The sequence below is a fragment of the Rhodamnia argentea genome, chromosome 4 (assembly GCF_020921035.1).
Source record: "Rhodamnia argentea isolate NSW1041297 chromosome 4, ASM2092103v1, whole genome shotgun sequence".
NCBI lineage: Eukaryota > Viridiplantae > Streptophyta > Magnoliopsida > Myrtales > Myrtaceae > Rhodamnia > Rhodamnia argentea.
The window spans coordinates 13,713,661-13,721,082 of NC_063153.1; positions in this window are offsets into that span (position 1 = coordinate 13,713,661).

Consider the following 7,422-nt stretch of genomic DNA (forward strand, 5'->3'; position numbering starts at 1 on the left):
TCATACAAAATCACTACCATCGACCTCACATTCCATGACATGCGACCACCTTGTTGACATGTTTCTTCAACAAGCAGCAATGGCCTTCATTCTGGACAAAGGAAGTATTGGAATTGAGTTTAATTTGTGTCGGAAATTTGAGGATCGGGTTTAGTCTAATCGGGAAAATCGGGGCATGCACACAAATCAAACATTTTTGGGACAAAAATGCCTCCGTCTATGGCGCAAGACACGGCACGTGACACACGCATTGGTCATCATTCAGTAGAGACTTATAGTGCCGGTGAGATGGGGGGTCAATTGAGGCGAGCCACCAACTTCAAGGGGTGTTTTTCAGTTAATATCATTTTTTGAGTTTTCTAAGAAAAATGTTTGTGATCCAAGCGGATTCAAGTGCCTGAACAGCATATTTACCAAAACAAATATGATTATCTCGAAGCTCCTTTTTATTTTTGAAAATTTCTCACGAATGAGTGTACATTGGTTAAAGCAAATAAAAATTGAGATCGGCGTTGATGAAAGACTCTGTCCCCATACTCATCCGACAAAGACTCCAGACCCTTTGTCTTTCTTTATCGTTATTAATCAGTCATGCCGCTCCCGACACTTCGATGTCCGCGCATTTTCGTCGGGTCGAATTATTTATATCTAGCCTTTCTTAAAACGGTGCTTAATCAAATTTAACTTCTTTAAAAAAAAATTATAAGATTCTTTGTTCGGCTGTCCTCAGCCCCTCTTAATCTAGATCACCACTCCGCCATGTGCTTTAACTAACTAGAAATTGATGTTGGCTTTGATATTCAATTCTCACCTAACATTAATCCTAAGTTATTGCTTAAAATAAGAATCAGTGAAAGATTCCAAGTCGGGGTCATCCTCAGGCGGCTCGAGAGGCATTGGCATGTGTTCCACTTGTATAGATCATGATATCGTCCTACTCGAAATACTATAAAGCAATCATGGGTTCCCTATTGGATCTTCTCATTTTCGTGCCGGTAATCCAGTTTATTCCATTTATCTTTTTATTTTATTTTTTATCGGAAAGAAACTTTTCATTTCATTCGAAAGAGAAGTACGTAACTAGATGCAAATCAAGCAAAGCAAGTAAATCTGAAAGATAAATCAATTTGGTACAGCCTGCAAAGACTCGCGCATTCCACAAAAACGCATCAAGACACAACCGGCGGCCGATCACCAAATCACATATCAATATCAATGATGAGCACACACCAAAATGTCTATCTTCACTAATTACAGCTTTGTCAAAAGGTGGTGCGCACCTAAATTCGGCATCTCCTGCACCATCACCGTATGAAGATGACAACAACAACACTAAGTTAAAGAAACGTAGATAACACCTTGCAAATTTCAAATCTATTTCTAGATCGGAATAAAAGAGCACCCAAATCTAAATGTAACTCTAGATCGGGAGAGAAGATTTACAAAGCATAAATCAATTGATCACAAAATAATTTTCAGATAATGAAAGCCGACTACAGAAGCAATAGTGGAGCCGCGCTCGAGTATATGGAGCAAGCACTAGAGCCGAGATGAGTTCGGAACAGTAGATTCTTCCGAGATGCTCATGCTTCGAACTTATGAGCTCATTGGACAAAACTCTCCACATGGATAAAGTCGATGGATCCCCTATGAAATCAACGAAGAAAACTTAAAAAAGAAAAGGATATCTAGAGATATGGAAGCAAAGGTAGAAAATGAGAGAGCGAGGGAAGGGGAGGGAGATCCCTCCTCAGAAAAGACACTGCAGAAGAAGGAGGCGGCGTTTTTTTTTTTTTTTTTTTTTAGAGGAAAGAAACCCTAGTTGGGGAAGGGAGGGGGGAAGGACTAATCCATTTATCTTTCGAGGTTCGTGTTTCATACGAAAGTTAGTGTCCGATTCATGTAATGTAAGAGGCATAAGAAGTTCGAATTGGCATTGTAGGTACTAGGATGGATCTGAGGAACGTCTCATAAGGCAAGGGACAATTTCCCAGAATGTTTAACAGAAGCCCGAATTGCCATTACAAGTACTTGCTTTTGAGACAGGTAACCACTTATTGTTCAGCATTGTAGAAACTTTATTTCTTAACAAATTATTAAGTAGCCATTTGCGTTAAAATCAATTGTGGGTGTTAAAGTGACATTTCCCTCATCTTAGAAGAGGATCTTATCTTCGTTGTCTTTCAGCCGTTCTTTTATACGAGAAGCAAAAGCTCAAGCTATGTAAACTTATGCCAATTCCAAACCGAACTGAATACAGAGCGCTTCTTTTTTCAAATGGGATTCACCGTTCTCTTTCCTTTGTCCTATGTGGAATAATCAAGTCAATCATCAGAAGCATGTAATGAGCTAACATAGCAACATAGCAAACTATGACAGAATCAACGAAGGTGTACACAAAGTATTAAGCTATGGAAATTAATTTTTTTTTCCTTCTAAAACTATCTTGTTACGCCTACAAATTAAACTAACTAGTCGGTTTTAACGGTTAATTAAAGAAGTTCTTTTTTTGGTCCAAAAAAAAAAAAAAAAAAGAACTTCTTTAATTAACCGTTAAAACCGACTAGTTAGTTTAATTTGTAGGCGTAACAAGATAGTTTTAGAAGGAAAATCTTTTCAAAGTTATTTACTTTCCGTCAAACAAATGTAGCCTAAATAAAGATGCCTCATCGGTTTCATGTTTTGAATCCTTGCCTAATATAGATAGCCATGTAAAATAGAAACTTAACAACTGTCAAAGACAGAAAAATTGTCCAAAAAGTCTTAAACATTTTGCACTTTTGCCAATTCAATCATAAACTTTTTAAGTTATCTGATTTAGTCATAAACCATTTTACCTTTTTGTGGATTAGTCCTATAGGCCAAAAATAGCTGACATGGATGCTACGAAGCACCGTCAAGACCGACATAGATAATATTTAATATTTTTTTAATAATTTCAAAAAAAATAAATTTTTTAATTTTTTTTTTTTTTTTTTCTCTTTCTGGCTATAAGGCCGGCGGCCCCATCAGCTGGGGTTGCCGGCCCCTAGGTGATAGTCGGCGGGGATCGGGGATTCCCATCGGACCTTGGACAAGGGCCGCGAACCCCTTGCTTGGGGCCTAGAGGGCTTCACGGCCCTAGCCCTGGGACCGGTGAACCACGTCGACGGGGCCGTCGGCCTTGAAGCCAAAAAGGCAAGAAAGCTAGAAAGAAAAATAAATAAATAAATAAATAAAGATAATAAAATTTTTTATGAAATTATTAAAAATTATGAAATATTGTCTACATCAACGCCGATAGTGCCACGTAAAACAGCCGGCATCCAAGTCGGTGATTTCTGGCATATAGGACCGAACCGAAAAAAGGAGAAAATATTTAGGACTAAATTGGTAAATGTGCAAAAGGTTTAGGACTTTTTTGATAATTTTCCTACCGGAGACTAAGAGCCCACAAGGTTGCCACCTACACTACCGTCTGGGTGAGATCAAAGTTCCTAACTATCTTGGGTCCCATTAAAAGGCAAAACAGGACTTAAGTCCCGTCATTTTTCTTTGTAGTTCATCTCTAGAATTTCTTATGAAGATTTATCCGTGGGATTTTCTTTTTAAATTGAAAAGAGGAAAAGAGAAATTTTCATTAGCGAAATAGGATATAACAGGCGACGGAAACTGTCCCCAACTCTTCCCAAGTGACAAATAAACCGTCCTTAATGATTATTTGAGACGACTTGGCTGCCCGTTGATTATATTCTAGTCGCCCAAGAGATCCTGCGACGACTTCTGTACCCGTGGCCGTGGTTGGTACGACAATGCACATGGCTATTAGCCTTTCCTAGGACCTGAAAGCTACCCCTGTTTGCGTAGTTTATATGAAGACTGCTTAGAGCGTACCCAAACGGATACATTAGTGACACTAGGGGAAAGTATAAAAAAAATCTTAAATCTATTACATTTGTACCAATCCAGCCATAAATCTTACAATTGAATCAAGTTAGTTCTAAATTTATCGTATTGGTACCAATTAAGTTCATCTTATCAATTTTGACGGAAATCAGCCAATCTATGTGGCATAGTTAGCATCGACGTTGATATTTTTTTAATAATGTCATGATAAATTTTTGAATGTTTTATGATGTTCTTGGGTTTTTTCATTTTCTCTTTTCGTTTTTGTTCTTTAGTCTCTCTCTCTCTCTCTCTCTCTCTCTCTCTCTCTCTCTCTCTCTCTCTCTCTCTCTCTCTCTCTCTCTCTCCTACGGAGGGCTGGCAAGGGCTACCGATCGATGCTCGTTGGCCACGGACGAGGGCACTGGGCATCATGGCCTCGCTTGTGGCCGGCAAGGGTCACTATGCCCTCCCCTTGCCGAAACCTAGCAAGGGAGTTGCGGCCCTCAAATCATGGTGAGGGGCCATGCGCCCTCTCTTTGGCCAACGAGGGTGCGGCGGCCCGCCATGCTATCGCGAGCCACAGCAAGGGCATCGGGCGAGGTTGAGTGACAGCCCTTGCCGACCCTCAACCAAAAAAATTACAAACAAAGAATGTAAAAGAAAAGAACAAAAATACAAACACCACAAAAGGATTATTGAATTATTATTAAAAAAAAGTTCACGTCAATAATTTTGAGCCAAAATTGCCGGATGAACTCAATTAGTATCAAAAGGTTTAAGACTAAATTGGTCTAACTGAAAAGTTCATAGATGAATTGGTACTATTGCAATAGGTTTAAGACTTTTTTGATACTTTTCCCAACAAGGGGTGAGCATGCGTCCGTAACCAACCTTGGACCGACTACGGATTAGCATTGTGCGGTTTGATCCTTGTGAGAATAGGTTCGATACTCGATCCCAAAAATTGAGAACCGGCATTGTGCGATCTGGTTCAAAGGTCCGGGTGCTCACCCTAGATTGAGCACATTTCACCTATGTTTGTTGTTTATTTTGTTTTTAGGTTGTTAGAATTTGAAGTAACATTTTTCTAATTTTGGCAATTAAAGATTTCTATTTCGTTTTACTTGACTAAGGGGTGAGTGGGATAATTTCCTTTTACTTCATATTTCTATTTGTTTTTTACCAGTGTTTTACTTCTCGCTGTTTTGTTGCTCATCATTGTGTTTCTAAATATTGTGTGTCGACGGACACGTGCCTTGAAAGAATAAAGTTTGACCTTTCAAGGACACAAGAGAAAAGCAAGATGAGACCAGCAGGGTCGGTTTTAGGGTCTATAGGATTGGTTCCAGGCTCCAAAATCTGGGGACCGACTTTGCGCAGGTGGGATCTGGATTCAGGGTCTTTAGGGTCGGCCTACCCAACCTGCTTCTGGCCTCCACCGCTCCTTGTTGACACATGAAATTTTGCCGACAAATTTCTTTTGCTAAAAAAAATATATATACATAATGTGAAAAATGAATAAATAGAATTCATAGGTAGATAATAACAACCCACCGATTTGGATCAAACTCATTTATGCAGCCCTAATTTGCCCATCATCTTTGATCAAACACGCTTAGCCAACGGGGATTCAAAAATAGGAAGAGCCCATCAAGAAGGTCTCGGCGGTTCTCTTTCTTTCTCTCCTCTCTCGCGACGTCTTCAAGATCTGCAGCCGACACGAGCGCGCCCGACGGACTGAGCCAAGCAATTCAACGCAAAAGGACTTCTGGAAATTTTCTAGAACTTATGGAGAGGGGGAATTGAAGATAAGCTTCGTTTGTTTCGCGAAATATATTTTCAGGGCAAAAAAATTTCCTCATTTTTCGATGCTTGGATCGCATAGGAAAATAAGTTAACGGAAAATTTACGCTTAAATTCAGAAAAATGATTTCTTCTCTAACAAATAAGAATCAATTTTGAAATTGAAGTTTAGACCAAAAACTCTGAGCTTTGGTATGGGAAACACTAAGCTGATTTGCTTGAGAAACCAGTGCATGTGCTCCTCAAGGCCCGTTCTTGGGTCCATCGAGGCCTGGCACAAGGCTGTGGTGCTCGTGCCCAATGCCCTAGCACCCGGGCCTAGGTCCACAAAGGCCAAGCATGGGATCTCATTACCCGTGCCAGAATACCCAGAACCCGAGTTCGGGTCCACAAAGGTTGTGCCCAATGATGAGATAAAACGCGAAAATGCTAACGGATCTTGCAAATATGCCAATATGAAAATACTAGAAAAATAAACGAGGAATGATAACATACATTAGATATTTACGTGATTCGGTCCGAATGTCAATACCTACATTCACGGGAAGATCCAATAATAATAATCCACTATAATCAGAAAATCATAGTTACAATTGTTCATGCACTTGAGTGCTTCTCGTACTTAGATTGAGCCAAAGTGAACCCACAAGTAATATATCTTAATATGAGAGGCCCACACCAAAATGCCTGTGCGTGCTTTTCCTATTCACACTGTACTGAGGGGGCCCACACCAATAAAAGTCCTATCTTTTATTTCCTCTATTTTCCTTGTACGACTACAAGAAGTCAAAGGATCTTCTTGCTTTGTTGACCAGCCAATCACAGTGCAAAAGAAGAAACGTGGGATAAAAGAGAATTCCTTTGTGGGCAATAAGAAATCTTGGACACTATCTCCAAGAAACAAAACCTTCACGTGTATATATTTATGGCCTTCAGGAAAAGAATTATAATTCAAAATAAGAAAGTAATCCATTAGAATTTCTTTTCTTTCTAATAGATCTGATTTACTAAATTGATCTATATTCTTCAATCGGATCGGGTTCCGTAACGGTTCAAACTCGAGATATTAATTCAACACCCAAGTCCCTAACGCTCAAGCTCGAGTCCAGGCACTCAGCCCCACATCCTCCACTCCTCGGTGCTAGGACTCCGGTCCCCGATGCCCGAGTCCATAATGTTCGAGCTCGGGTTCCAGCACTTCGGGCTGCATCCTCGGTGTTGGGACTTAGGTCCCCGATGCCGGAGCCGGTGTCTATCAACACCGAGGCTGGGGACTTTGAAGCCTATGTCCGAACCCGTAGTGCCCGTGCTCGGGTCCCAAGTCCCCATGCCCAAGTCCATGGAGACCAAAGTTAGAATGCCCGTGCCTGGGTCCATCCAGGTCTGGCCTAGGACCTAGTGCCGGTGCTCGGATCACTCGTGTCCGAGCCTGGGTCCATCGATGCCGAAGCGTGGGCCACGATCATGGTTGAGATTGTTACCGGTCATATGAATATCAATCACGATTGAGACTATTATGATGAGTTGAGATAGTATTGCTATTGATTGTGTTGATTTGAGACGCATCTTTGTTTTAATCTTGCACATAAACTCTTTGGCCGAGCTGTCCTCCACCCGTTTGATGAAATGCATGCGTAAGGTCAGTAAGAATTTTCGTTATTGATCAATCTGTTCGTATATCAGCATATGCTTGTATGATACAACCTGAATTGCTAATCATTAACACACGTTTGCTGCTCCGTCCGTGATATC